Source organism: Panthera tigris, chromosome E1 (assembly GCF_018350195.1).
Source record: "Panthera tigris isolate Pti1 chromosome E1, P.tigris_Pti1_mat1.1, whole genome shotgun sequence".
In the NCBI taxonomy this organism is placed as follows: Eukaryota; Metazoa; Chordata; class Mammalia; order Carnivora; family Felidae; genus Panthera; species Panthera tigris.
In genome coordinates, this window is record NC_056673.1 from 12,572,876 (window position 1) to 12,587,680 (window position 14,805).

The 14,805-nt window shown below is 59.0% G+C and overlaps 1 protein-coding gene across 2 annotated transcripts in view; it reads left to right on the plus strand.

The window, feature by feature from the left end:
- Window positions 1-3,997: 3,997 nt before the first annotated feature.
- The window catches only part of KCNJ12 (potassium inwardly rectifying channel subfamily J member 12), a 44,635-nt gene continuing 33,827 nt past the window's right edge, over window positions 3,998-14,805 (plus strand). For both annotated transcript variants that reach the window (XM_042966099.1, XM_042966105.1), the window contains exon 1: window positions 3,998-4,271. The gene's annotated coding sequence lies outside the window, so the exon portion shown is untranslated. The remainder of the gene's footprint in view (window positions 4,272-14,805) is intronic.

Below are 14,805 nucleotides of genomic sequence, written 5' to 3' on the forward strand. Positions count from 1 at the left end.
TTTGCAGGCACTTACTGCACACCCACTGTGTGCCAGGCCCTGGGCCGTGAACGCTCCGGGCAGACGTAGTCCCTGCCCTCGTGAACTGACAAGCCTCGGAGGAGACCAGTAGTAAACAAGAAGTCTCAGAGAGTGGCCAGACACGAGGAAGGTAAAACGGGGGATGGTGGTAAACAGGAGACGGGAGACTCTGCTGGGCCCCCCCCCCGCCCCCGAGCTGCCTCTGAAGGAAGAGCGGCTTGGGGAAGGGAGCCTAGGGACAGAATCAAGCTGGTGGGTGGCATCCAAGAGCCCGGCTGGCTGGCTGGTGTGTCTGGAACCGGGAAGCCGTGGAGCGTAGGTGAGGTGCGGGTGGCAGGTCGTGGGCCTCTGGGGCTTTGGTTCTCACACCTGCCCTGGGCAGGGTTAAACGAGGCAGCCCGTGAGCCCATTTTATGTTTCAAGGGTCTCCTGACGTGGGGCTTGGGGCTGGGCTGAGGTCTAGGTGTGGCAGGAGAAAGCTGGGCAGGCTCGTGGGAGGAGGCAGCCCCCAGGAGGATTCTGGGGAGCCCTGGTGCAGCTGAACTGGTGAGGGACAGTCTGTTTTTCACATCTCAACCAATGATCAATTTATGCCTGACGCAAATGCATCGGCGTTGGTATATGAAGACGTGAATATTAAAAGAACTGTCAGTTCTGTGCCTGCTGCCCACCCCGACCAGCAAACCCCAGCCTGGGGGGGTGCCTCCTGCTCTCGCCACCCCCTTCCATGGTTTTGTGGCCTTGGAATCGACCTCACCTCTCTGGCTCTCACTTTTCTCAAATGAAGGAGTGGTTCCAGATGGGCCGGGGGGCTTTTTGGCCTCCTGGCTGTGGCTCTGAGGATGCTGAGATGAGCAAATATTAGTTGAACAGCTATTATGTGCCATGCCCCAGGTGGGGAGGGACTGCCCCACTCCTCAGAAAGAAAGCACTTCAGACTGAGGGAAAGCCGGGAACACTCAAAGCGTGTTACCTAAGTTGCTAAAACTCCTACTGTGTGCAGGGCACTGAACTCCCGTTCATCTCATTGGCTTCTCTCACGGCCGTGTGACAGGGGCTTATTTTACAGAGACCTCAGCAAGGGCTGTGTCCACATCTCTATGCAGCCCTGCTTGGCCCCCTTCAACCCTAGAGGGAGGCATGATCCCCACCCCCTACGGGCAGTGCCCTTATAGGGCCATGGGAGGCTCTGCCTACAGACCAGGAAGCCTTGGAGCCAGGTATGTGAGCTGGTTAGAGCAAGAGCCCCGTATGTCCCTGTCCCTCTCTGCCTTGGTCCCTGCATCTGGAACATGGTTGTGTTCACCAAAGGGAGGCTGGTGCCCCAAGTTGCCCAGCAAATGCCTGGGTGTCAGGGTGCTAACAGCCGCTTCTAGGATATGATTAAGAACTGAATTCCATTCCAGCAGGTAGGGGGGTGGGATAGGGGAGCCTAAAAGCAGTGGCCTGGGGAGTCAGGCTTTCACCTTTGCCAGATATTCTTTGCCTTGCCGGAAGTCCTGGGGCAAAAGACACCTGCTGTCTCTGTGAAATGGGTCCGATAATGGCTCTGGGGGAGGCCTGGGGCCCAGGGATAAGACCTGGCTTGGTGAGGATCTAGGTGGGGACTCTGTGTAGGGAACATTCTAGGGTTGCAGATACCTTGGGAGTTACCCTTGTCCCAGGAACTGTCAGAATCCTAGGCACAGAGATGCCCCAAGGTGTTCCTGTCCATTCCCCAGCTATGAGCTTTGGATGGAACTATCTCCCAGCTGACGGGCATCCGGGGTCCTCTGGGGACCCGCGGCGGAGCCTGGGAGGAGTGCCTTGGGGCCGGTTCCACCTGGGGCAGGACTGTGGCCTCCTGGGGCGGGACTGTGGCCTCTCTGTCTTCCGGGAAACTGGGCGGGGGACGGTGGGGAGCTGAATCAATTCCCTCCTGGGTCACTTGGAGGGAGAAGGAGGAAAAGTTTCCTGAGAGCTTTTGGTCCTCTGGGAGGCTGGTCTCCGAGGAGGAGGAGAAAACCAGGGCACGGTGTACCAGTTAGGGGCAGAGTGGGGCATTGGGCCGGACTCTCTTGGGGTGGCCCTTCTCTCCACTGCAGCCCTTAGCAGCTGTCAAGGCAAGGGGGCAGGGGCTCTTGTTCTGGGGACAGATCGGGCCCTGAGTCCTGGTACTACCTTCAACAGCCCTGTGACAGACAATGGGCCTCCCTGTGCCTCTGCTCCTTTACTTGTAAAATAGGGTCAGTGAGTGTATTTACCCTGTTGCAGTGACAGCAAAATAATTCCAGCCAGGTCTTTAGCACAGAGCCTCACACGTCTTGAGTGCTCACTCGGTGTTAGCTGTTTCACCCAGCCAGGAGCCGTATCAACTGTTGAGGTATATTTTACACGCATTTAATCCTCACTGCGGCTCCATGAGGCAGGAATGGTTACTCTCCCCACTTGATGACAGGGATAGTGAGGCACGGAGAGATGAAATGACTTGCCTCCACAGCTGGTCAATAGAGTTGGCGCAATCCAAACCCTGGACAGCCTGAGGTCGGTGAGTTCTCTGGGTGGGTTGGGCCAGGTGGTACCTACCAGCTGCCAGCGGCCTGGAGCCTGGGGCTGGGAGCCTGGGGCTGGTGGGGCCTGCAGACCGCTCTGTCTCAGCCGCCAGCAATCTGGGCGGTGGCCAGAGAGCCATCCTCCTTGGTTAGAATCCTGCAGCCAGTCTCCCTGCTGTGCAGACACATAATTATATTTCACATTAAAGGGGAAGCTGGAAGCCAAGGGGGCCAGGAAGCCCTTTGAGGCTTGTGCTCCGGGCACAGACCTGCCTCCTTGGCCCAATTCTGTGGCCCCAAGGCTGAACAAGGGGTCAGACTGGTGATAAAATGGGGTCTTCCTGGGCCAAGGCCCAGTCGGGCAGGTCTGTCTGCCAGGATGAAAGGCCTGGGCCCGGCGGGAGGCTGAGAGATCTGAGGCCCAGACAATAGGCCCCAGGAGGCTGGGAGGGTAGGGCGAGTGGGGACAGGCTGGGAAGAGAGCCTGAGCCTTGCTGGGGTGGCAAGAGAAGAGGGTCACATGGGGGTCAAGTCAGCAGAGAGAGAGAGAGAGAGAGAGAGAGAGAGGGAGTAGGGGGGAGGAGCACGGAGGAGAAAGAAGGAGATGGGAGAAGCCAAACAGAGCACAAGATGGGGAGGAGAGAGATGCTATTAAAGAGGGGGAAATGATGTATGTATATGAGTGTGCATAGAGTGTATGCCTGGTGTGCAAAAAGAAAGGATTCCATGGGAATGATGTACAAGCTAGGATCTGTGTGCACGTATGCACATGTGCAGATACCCCCCTGCATGCACACGTGTGAGTGTGTATGCACCTGTGCACTTGGAACCATCATGCATGTCAGGACATGCATTTTGCATGCTTGTATGCTGGCACCTGAGCTGTGTACCAAGGCTGTGTGGACGCGTGTGTGCAAGATTCCCTTGCCTGTCTGTGCGCTGGCCATGCACCTGTGTGTGCGCGTGTCCCTGGAGGACATGCCTCTGTGTGTGTGTGTGTGTGTGTGTGTGTCTGTGTGTGCGCGCGCGCGCCCCATTGCGCAAGTGGCTGGCGGTGTGTGTGTGGGGGGCGGCCCGGGGCTGGGGGCGCTCTGGGCCAGGCTAGGGCCCCGGTGGGCGGGGGCAGCGGCGGCGCGGCGCGGGGCGGGCGTGCTCTCGGCGGAGAGTTAGAGGAGTTGCCGAGCCCGGTTCTGGTGGCAGCGGGGCGCGGAGCTGGGTGCGCGCCGAGCCTCTGCCTCCCGCCGCCTCCTCGCCCTCCATTCCGCTCTCCCCGCCTTCCCCGGGCCTTGCCGCTGCCATCGCCTCCCTGGGAACGGTAGCCGGGGGCGAGGGGCTGGCGCGGCCGGAGCGGGCGGGGAGGCGCGGGGCGCCGGGGCGTAGAGACGAGCGCGCCCGGCCCTGCCCGGGATCAGATAACAGCCGGCGGGGGAGGGGGTGGGCCGGCCGCGCTCCCAGCCGGACGGAGGGACGGACGCCAGCCGCGCCGGCCAGAGCGAGCGCCCCGCGGCCGGGGGCGCCGTCCAGGCGCGCGCCCCCGACCCGTGGCTGAACCGGGGAGATCGGCGCCCCACACTGACGCGCCCCTTGGCATGGAGCGCCCGCGGGGGCTGCCCTGAGGCGGCGGCGGCGATGCAGGCAGCGCGGCGGCTGCCGGGGCCAGGAACGGCCGCCCGGAGCTCGGAGGACGCGGAGCGCGCCGCGCCCGGGGCACTGACCGAGGTAAGTGCGCGGCCGCCCGGCGCTCGGCCCCCCGGGGGCCCGACTCCGGCATCCCGAAGGCCCCCTCCCCGGCCCGGAGCGAGCACGAGGTGGTGCTGCAACAGGGAAGGTGGGGCGGGAGGTTTTTTTCTTCCTCTCGTTTCTGTTTTTTTTCCTCCCTTGGTGAGCCATCGGAGGAAATGCTGACTGCGAGCTTTTCTTCCCCTGCCATGTCTCCGGCTACTGCCACCAGGGAACTTTGCTCCTTGCTAACCTTCGTCCTGGGGGCGCTCCGGGAAACTTTGAGGCGCCCTCGGCCCCCCTCTGGCCAACTCGCACATGGGGGCTCGGGAGGGAGCGTGGGGAGGCACTTTCGCGCGCGGCATCAATCCTATGCGTGACCTTCCCGGAGACCCCGGGATTAAAGTGGGGGTGCAGAGGGGGCGCAGTCTACCAGCGCCCGAAAATGCCTCCAGGCCCTAGATCTGCGGGTCCTCGGAGTCCTTTCTCACTCCCACCTCCCGTGCTCTAATGGAGTAAAAATATTCTGGAAATGGTGTTTTCCGCTAGCCAGCCGGCAACTCCAGCCGCACCTTTTTGCTTTTAGAAGTCGGCCTTGATCCCAGAGGCGATGACCCCTCAGCTGAGAAGCCCCCAGGGTTTCATGGCAGGAGTGGCTCCTAGGTGCTCACCTCTGCTCCCGATGCCCTATGGGGAAGCGGCGTGGGGACCCAGGGGGCTCACTGGAGTGGCACCTGGGGTGGGGAGCTCCTGTGTGTTGGGGGGGGGTGCTTCACATGGGAGTTGAGGCCCCAGCGCATGTCTCTGCTGCCGCTCCTGATTGAGTGTGCACTGGTCATGTGAATATTTTAAAACCTGTGTTTAGAATGGGAGGTCACAGGAAAGTGTTTCTTTAGAGATGGTCTTCTGTTCTGGGAGGTTCTCCTGGCCCCTCACCCTGCTGCCCATTTCCTAGGGGGCGTACCCATCTGGGAGTGCTGCACTGCCTGTGATCCGTTCTACTTTATTCTTTGCTCCCTGTGCCCAGGTTGGAGCCCTGGGGTAAAGTGCTGGGGACCTCCTGCCCCCGCCCCCATACCTACCTTCCGGAACCCAGGTTCACAGGCTCTGTCTTCCAGGAGCACGGAGGTGCCCACATGCCGCTGAAATCAGTAGCCACCTCTGGAAGGTAGAACCTACAAGGCGTTAGCCTCCGGCCTTATCCCTGACCCCCTCCCTTAGGTGCCGAGTAAGCCCAGTCCCGCTGCCTCGGCGTGACCCCAGGCTCACTTTCTGCTAGGTTGTTCCTTTGTGGCCCCTCAACAGGGACTTCCTCCCTAGGCTGCTGTCATATGGCCAAAGGGTTAGGGAGGAGGTCCCAGTCTTGGGCCCACTGGAGGCTTATGGTCTTTTTTTTTTTTTGTGAAGTCCCCGCTCCTCTGTTCTCAGAAAATCACCCCACTCCTCGTGCTCAGAGCCCAAAGAGAATCTTCAGTAAAGTCTGCCATCAGCTTTCTGGTGGTCCCTTCTCTCCGGCCAGGGGACTAGAGGTTGGCAGCTCTAAGAAGGAGACGTTGGACGGGATCCCTTCAGGTGGGGTCAAGACTCCTTAGGGGCAATAGGGTGCAAGGAGGAGGGACTTGCTTGAGCATTCCTGGGGACAAGAACGGGCGCTCCAGTGTGCCAGATGACAGGGGTCCCCTCTTCTCCACTGGTGCGCTGCTGAATGCATATAGGTAGGGGGTGCTCTGTAAATGCTGGGTGTTGGCACAGCTCTGGGTTTATTGGCCCGCCCCTGGACCTCTGTCCCCATCATGGCCACCTGCCCCGTTAGGCCCCCGTAGGGCTTCCAGGCTGCTCAGGAAGGGATGTGGTGGAGGCTGCTGCCCGATCCAGGGATGTTCAGTGAGCTGTGCTGTGCTGCGAGAAAGATATGCCCAGAGAGGGACAAGGTCTTGCCCAAAGCCACACAGCGAGTCAGGGGTTTGAGCAGAATCATCTAGCTCTTCCCAGGCCAGGGGGCTGCCCCTGTCAAGCTTCTTGTCCCAGGGCCACAGTGTCCCTCCCCTCAAGTCTTCCTGAAGCAGAACGAGGTAACATTGGTGGCCCTGCAGCAGTGAAATAATAGTGACAACAATGAAGATAGTAATAACAGTAACAATGACAGCAGTTCCCTGCAGTTATGCGGTACTGGGACGGGTTCTGCTTGTGAACAGTTCCCTCTGGTGCCCTGGGCCACAGTTGGCAGCACCGGGCATGGCACCCGGCGGCCTTGGCACACGTCTGGGGCAGAAGCAACTGCGTCGTCACTCCCGGCAACCCCTGCGGCCCTCGCCCAGCCCCAGGCTGAAGGCTGCTGGTGCTCCCTCAGAGCCCACCCGATGGCCACTCTTGGTCTCGCTGCCTCTTGGCTCTGGGCTGGGCCGTCCTTCGACAGGTGCACCTGGTGTGCGGTGCTGGGCCCCCGCCAGGGCTTTGCTGTGAGTGACACATGGGCACACCTGCCCCTCCCCTGGGGCCTGCAGCTGGAGCCCTGCCATAGGCTGGCACAGAGAAGAGGCTGAGAGGGAGGCAGCTCGTGGGCAGCGGGAGGGTGGAGGCTGGGCCGGCCACTCCAAGGTGTGGTGGGTGTGGGCTCGGGCCCACAGGCTGGCTGTACCAGGGGAATTGGCTGCGTGATAGGAAGACAGCAAAGGCCGAAGATAAAAGAAAGAAAGCCGGCTTGAAACTGGGCCGCAGGCGGGGCAGGGAGGTTGGAGGCTTCAGAGGAGCCTTGGGGGTGGGGTGGGGGCGGGGCTGGACGAGGCAGGCGGATTTTCCAGAGGAGCCGGGCCGCAGGCGGGACTGGAGCCCTCGCCGGGCACTGGCGGAGGGCCCAGCACTCTGCCACCTGATTTAATTTCCTAATGGTCTGCCAGTACCTAGGGTGGCATTAGCTCCATTGTACAGACAGGAGATCTGAGGCCCAAGGAGGCACCGGGAGGGACAGGAACCTGTGTCCCTCTGGTCCAGAGCCCTGGCGCTCTCCCGGGGACGGAGTTGCACCCTCCTCTGTTCCCCAGACACCCTGCCCGGCTGCGTTTGTGTGCCAGGCTGGCTGCAGGGTGCCTGCTCGGCATCCCAGTGCCCAGGTGGCGGTATCCCTGGGACCTAGGGAAGGCCTGGCGTGCCCTGTAAATGTTTGGTGGGTCTGTGTCTAGGCTGCTTTCTCTGGCCGCAGAGGCCTCGCTGTGATGATGGGAGCTGTGGCGGGCCGTGAGCTCTAGTGGTGGAGACCCTGGCACCCTCAGCCGTGGTCCCAGTGTAGTGCCCGGCATACAGGAGATGCTTAATAAACTGGTGGTGAATGAATGGAGACCCAGCCCCTTCCCTCGAGAATCTCACTGTTTGGGAGGAGGCTTCAGGGCACACAGCCAAGGTGAGCGGGGCTGAGTCACTTCTCCTCGTGGTCTTCAGTTTATCATCTGTGAAGTGGGATCAAAGTCGCAGCTGGGGGGACCCCTGAGAACACCTGGGAGGGGGGGAGTAGAAACGTGAGCTTCCGTGTGTGCTTCTGGGTAGGGGGGATCTGAGCAGAAATGGGGGTGTGGAAAGGGAGCTGCACGAAGGGGGGGAATGTGGCACCAGAGCCTTGAGAATCTGTCCTTCCAGTGCAGCCTGTCCTTGGACATGTGGGGAAACTGAGGCCCAGAGAGGCTAAGTGGTTTGCTGCAGCGGGAGAGGGCCTCAGACACAGGCCTCCTGCTCCTGCTGTGTGTCTTGTACCCCCTCCCCTTCTCCACCCCTTCTCTCCACCCACCCCCACTGATGTTCCGTAGCGCAGGTCTTCCTGCCCAGCTGCTGAAGTGGCAGCTGCAGAGGCAGCGTGAGGCTGAGGGGACCTTGGGGACCCCTGGTCCAGCCCCCTAATTGGCCTTCGGCCCTGTAGCATCAGACAGAGTTCCATTTACACGGCCAGATAGGAGCGGGGGCCCCTTTCTCAGTGATCCTGGGGAGCAGGTCTACCCCGGCTGTGCATTGATGCTGCCCCAGAGTCAGTGGGAGCAGCCTCCTGGATCCTGCCAGGGACCCGTCCCCCTTCAACCAGCCTGGACTGAGCACTCCCACCACTTGGGCAACTGAAGCCTCCCCCTCCTTCCATCAGCTGTGGTCTGGGTCTCTTTGGGGGACTCAGGCTTGGGGAAGGGCCAGGGAACAAAGATAAAGCCTTCAGAGTGGCCATGCTTGCTTGAGCACCTACTGTGTACTTGACACACTCTGGGTGCTTTCGTCTTGGTCTTGGGCTCAGGATCCTCCCGTGTCCCCCCCCCCCCTTTTGTCCTCAACTCAGAATAAAAGCCACACTCCTCACTGTGGTCCACAGGGCCCTGCACAGTCTGGTCTTCAGTACTACCCTCTCTGCCCCCCACTGTCTCCCTCTCCTCAGGCCGCCCTGCCTTTCTCCTTGCTGTGCCTCCAACACCTGAGGCCTGCTCCTGCCCCAGGCCATTTGCACTTGCTGCTCCCTCTGCTTGAAACACTCTTCCCCAGATCCCCACAAAGCCTCCTCCTTCACCACCTTCAGGTCTTGTCAAAGGCCACCTCCTCCATGACGCATCTCCTGGATGACACCATGGGCTCCCTTTGCCCACATTCCCTCTCTTGCTTTTTTCGACTCGTCGAATTTAATGCCATCCACCATGTTATGTTTTATTTGCTTATCTTGTTTATTGTCTGTCTCCCCCACTGGGATATAAGTGCCTTAAGTGCAGAGGTTTTGGTCTTATTTGTTCCCAGCTACGTCCCCAGCACCTACAGCAGTACCCTGTGTGTAGTAGATGCTTGATAAACATGTGGGGGCATGAATGGGTTGGTTCCTCCATGTGCGGTGCTTGATAGATAGTGTGCTCAGTAGCAGTGGTAGCCACAGTTATCATCCCACTCTTCAGATCAGAAAACCGAGCTTCGGAGAAGTGACAACACTGTCCCCAAACTGAGGAGCTTGTCGGGGGCAGAGCCAGCTTTCAGACCTCTCCTCTGAGCCCTTGGCCTGCCATCTGTCTGTGAGGGGGAGAGAAGTGGCATTTATTTCAGGCCCCAACTCTGCATTGAGCTCTTTTTGTCTGTGACCTTATCTGCTTCAAGCTCTGAACCTTGCCGTGTTCCTGGCCTTTGGCTTGCTTGCAGCTTAGGGCGTCCCCCATCCCCACCCTGTGAGGGGCAGAAACCACATTCCCATTGCAGATCTAAGCAAACTGAGGTGCAGGGGGTCAGGGCCGCTCGGTCCTCAGCGCTTCTCTTCACGTTTATAAATCTTTGGGCCTTCAGTAGAATGTGTGGAGGCCGGCTGCAGGGGCTGGGGGTGGCAGAGGGGACAGCGTCTCCATTTCTTGCCCAATTAAACACTTTCACACGCCCATCGGCCTTTTGTTTTGTGTCGGTGTGTTTTACCTCCTCTGCACAGTCTCTGTTTTTGAGCACCACACCCAGGTTGAAACATTTTATGTTTCAAGATTGGCCATTACCAACTTCAGCAGCTTTCCAGCTGTAAAAAGAACCTATAAGCCTTCTAGCTGGCAAAGCACAGCCCCTTGGCTTCCCCAGATCACCCCATCGCCTCTGCCAACCTAAGGCTTACACTCCTTCTGTGGATGTCCAGACAGGTTCCCGAGGGGCTGGGCCTTGGCCAGGGCTGCTCGGCAACCCCAGGTGCCCAGCGGCCATTTAGCCAGATGTGCCCCAGGGCAGGGCACTGTCTCTTGAGGCCCACCCTCCGGGCAGAAAAGGGATCAGGTCATAATGAAAACCAGAGCTATCTCCAGATTGCCTGTGACTGTCATCAGCCTCTGACCTGTGAGTGGGTGTCCTGGAGGAAGGGTGAATATGACATCCCAAGGTGGGAGTGGGCCGGCTGAGGCCAGAGAGGGACAGCCCCAGCCAGAAGTGGTGAAATGTCTCAGAAGCAAGGTGGGGGGTCGTGGTCGAGACTCTCTGCCCCCTAGAGCCTCCTTGCAGCTGTTCTGAGACTTACTTAGGAGAGCTGGGGCGGGGAGGAGGGAGCGTGTGGAGATAGGGAGGTCCTGAGCTCTGTGTGTGTGTGTGTGTGTGTGCGCGCGCGCGCGTGTGTGCGTGCGTGCGTGCGTGTGTGTGTGTGTGTGTGTGTGTCATGGAGACTCTGAGAGGCTGAGGGCAAGAGAGGTCAGGGAGGGGCTGTGCGGCCCCCACCTCCTGCCCACCTCCCTCTCCTTCCAGCTGCAGCCTGAGCCCCCTGAGCTGGCGGCTGCAGCCCTGCAATTCTCCAGCACTTAAAGCAAAAATAAATCACTGCCAGCAGCTGGCGTTCTGGGTGGTAGCAGCCGCCTGCCTCCTGCCCCCGACCCTATGCCTCTGGGCTCTTGGTTCCGGGCCAAGGCCAGGCCAGGCTTCCACTCGGGCCTGTGGGGGCCTGAGGAGGACTGGGGATGGCCGGGGGGAGCTGGCCCCATCCCTTCACGCCCCATCCCTTCACGGGACTAGAGCTTGGCAAGGCCCAGAGAGTGTGAGGCCTGTCTGGGTCACGTGGAGGGCAGAGGTGGTTGCAGGGCGTGGGGATCTGGGGGCAGGTAGGGAGCTCAAAAGCGGGATTTCCTAGCGGCCTTGACTGTGGCCTCGTGGAAGCAGGGTGCGACAGGACCTGGGAATCCCGGTGCCACCCCATCCTCAGGACCAGCCCCTGGCATCTCTTTTCTCCCAGGCCCCTCCCTTCCCTTCTCGGAGAGGTCTCACCGGTCAAGTATTAGTGTGCAGGCTCTGGGGATGTCAGGATTTCGGCGCCATTCATGCTTTCCACGATTAGCTCTTGAGCGAGTACGGTGAGCTGTGCCCTGTGCCTTGGGATCGCGGCTGATGTCTTGGTGGGTGGAAGAGGATTAAAGAAACAAGCGAACAAACACATAAGGAAGCATAGACTTTGTCATGCCTTTTTTTTTTTCATGAATCATTATCGTTTTTAATTATAAGAGTGTTACATGCTCATGGTAAAGTATTAAACAAGTGTAGGGATAGAAGGTGAATCTCTCCTTCTCAGACTCTGTCTTCCGCCTCACCCCAGCCCAAAGCTTTATGTTCTTGAGGTGACCATTATTAGAGAACTTTCTGGATTGTCTGAGTGCTTACGCAAACATGTGAATGTAGTTATATAAACATGCCAACATCTATAGTTCCCTTTCCCCTTTCTTCCTTTCTTGCTTTCTGGTTTTTTTTTTTTTTTTTTCCCCCGTGGGATCATTCCATACGCGCTGTCCCTGCTGGTGCCCCAGGGCTCCAGACCCAGGGACTTCATCCTTTCTCCTTTGATGGGCATTGGCTTGAGGGCTGAGTCACAGAGTCCAGATCATAGAGTCTTAGCCGTGGAGTCTTTGAATATCCAGAGCCACCCAAGCGTACGGGTCATGGATTCTTTGAGATGGGAAGTTGTAACCTCTTTGAGACCGAGATTACAGAGGTGCAGAATTGGCGCATCTTAGCCGTGGGAGAGGTGCCGAATCCTGCACGGGGTACCTCCTTCCTCAGACCTCTCTGGGAGCATGCTCCATCCCCAGAGATTCTGGTTCGGAGGGTCTGGGGTAGAGCCCGGGAACCTGCACTTTTCAATCTTCCGAACCTCGGAGCCCCCAGCCCAGCCCCCTTCGGTCCCCATGCCACCGCGAAGCTCCCTGCCCCGGCAGATCCCACCCGCTCTGGGCCTTAGTGACCCACAGCTCATGCACCACGGGGAAGGTGCTCGCTGCCATCGTTTACTTCTTCATGGTCTTCAGAGCTGCGGTGGGGGGAAGGGGCTCTGGGGAATCGGTCACCCCTGATTCATCTCTGAGCTTCTCCATCTCAGGTGTCTACCACCTGCTTGGCGAGCCCATCATTCCCATAACCTGGTTTGAGCCTGAATCTGAAAGACACTGCCCGCCTCGGTCCACTGAGGGCCCCTGGTGGAGAGGATCTGCTAGCCTAAGTCCGAGAGGGGTGTGAGTCACCCCCACTGCTCCTGGACCCCAAGTCTCAGTTTCCCCATTTACGAAATGGGTGTGGACACCAGGCCCACATCTGGGCACCCACTTTTTCATCCCTCTTGGCTTTGGCTCTGCGGTCAAGGCAGGGCAGGGCAGGGCAGGGCAGGGCAGGGCAGTTTCCTCTCTCTCTCTGCTCCCCCGCCCTCTGCCATTCGGGCCGGAGGCTCAACCGTGCCCATATTCTTGGCCTGCTGAGCTTCAAGCTGTCGGCAGCACCTGCCTGGCTGGGGCGGCCAGGCCCCCTCCTGGGCCCTGGGGAGCCTTCAGGACCACTGGAAGGGGTGCCCCCAGCAGACCCTGGGGCAGCTCCGGAATGGTCCAGCCCCTCCCTGGGGGCTGCATAAGGAGGAGCCCCTGGCTGCCTTCCTCCTTTCCTCTGTGGACCCTGCCAGCCGCAGCCTCACAGGCACCCCTGGGGCCTGGCCCTCATCCTGCAGCAGATGCCCTAGTTCTGAAGCTCCAGGGCCAGGTGACCAGGCTTTGGGCCCTGTCCCGACCCAGCTACCTTCCTGGTGGTCGCAGGACCAGCCGTGGCTGGGCAGGCTCCAGGGGTCCTCTGGAGCAGCGATCCGAGCCAGTGGTATCAGTTTCTTCATCTGTGAAATGGGAACACTAGGGAAAATGGGTTGAATGAACACATACACTTGAAATTGTGTCCGGGTGGTGGAAGGAGCACGGAGGCAGCAGTCCAGGGGGGACAGTCAGCCAGGTCCCAGAAAGGAAAACAGACGCAGGGACAGTGGGGAGCAAACTGCACCCTGTATTAGTTTCCCGTGGCTGCCATAACAAATTACCACAAACAGAGTGGCTTAGAACGACACAGATTTATTATATCCCAATTCTGGGGGCCAGAAGTCTGAAATCAAGAGGTCGGCAGGCTTGCTTCCTGCTGAGGCTCTGAGGGAGAATCATTCCATGCCTCTCTCCCAGCTTCTGTAGCTGCCACCAAAACTTGGTGTTCCTTGCCGTATAGACACATCCCTCCAATCTCTGCCCGTTTCTTCACCCAGCCTTCTTCTGTCTGTGTCTTGTCGTGTCCTGTCTGGTCTTCTCTTTTCTTCTCTTCTAAAGACACTTGTCATTGGACGGAGGGCCCATCCTAATCTAGAATGATCTCATCTCCAGATCCTTGGGTTAATTTTATTTGCAAATACCTTTTATCTAAATAATGTCACTTTCACAGGTTCTGGGTGGATATATCTTTGGCGGGGTGGGGGGGGGGGCTTTCATTCAACCCACTACACATGGTCAACCTGGATACGCTGTCCTTTCTTTTTTAAGAAACATATTCTATTTTAGCGATGTATTTTGGAGACATACAGCATTGGGGTTACATGCCTGATCTTTGCTACTGTGCCAGCTGTGTGTCCTTGGACAAATTATTCAGCTGTTCTGTGTCTCAGTTTGCTCATTGGCAAAATGGGGATACTAGGGTCCTTTGTCTATTAGGCTGTTGGGAGCAGTCAGATGAAACACGCAGCCCTGGGATGGGGTGTGTGTGACACCTTTTGTTAGTATACCAACCAGTGAAATGGTTTTAAAATCTAGCTGGCATTTCCCATGCGAGGCTGAGTTTCCATTTAGTCAGCCCGCCTCATTCTGATACGCTTCTGTGTCTCCGCCCACCCCTGGGCTGTTCCTGCCCGGACTTAGGTCCCCATGCCTGGGTTGCCCAAGCCAAACGTTCCAGAAATGGCCCTGTGGGGTCAGAGGGCCTGTGCCTCTGTGACGTCGAGAGCTGTCACTGCTGTGCCCTCCTCCGGGTCATCCCGGCGTCCTCACCTCTCAGCAGAGCCGAGCGAGCCTGCGCCCTCGCACCCACGGCCGCCAGTGTCGCTGGCCACCCAGCCCCTGCCAGTCCTGGCTGTGACGGTGGCCCTTGCATTTCCGTTGCTTCATCTGCCCGTCTCTTGTTCTGGAGTCAGGTGGGGCAGCTCTTTACATCCAGACACCTTCCCATAGCTTTTCTGGCCGCAGCCAGCTCCTGCAAGGACCTTGTTTTCCTGACCTTCATCCTTCCCCCAGGCTCAGGTCACTGGGAGTCAGGTGGCATGCCCCTGCCCTTTCTCATCGCAGTGGGTCTTCGTGACTAACGCCAGGGACAGGAAGCGGCTGCCTCGTCTTGCAGATGCCCAAACGGAGTCTCAGAGAGGCCGCGCGCAGCCCATCGTGTCTCTGAACAGCCCAGTCTGCGCCCGGGGCCTGAGGGGTGGGCTCCTCAGGGGTCTGGGTTTCCCTGAGAGCTCGAAGTTGCCAGAGGGAGGGGGCTGGGTTTTATTCCCGCCGTCGCCCCCGCTTCGGGCCACCACGGATGAGCCGCTGCGATGCCCTGGCCTGATGCCACGTGGCCAGGAGAGCCTGGGTGTCCTCAGCCCCTCCCTTGGCTTCCGGTGGCCGTCAGGACGTTTTGGGGGCTTTAGCAAAATGCATGCCCTGGTGGTGAAATCAGCAGCCCGTGGTGGTACTGGGTGCCTTTATTTCTCAGGAAGTGACGTGACGTTTCGCTGAGACTTGGCACCCAAAAATAATAA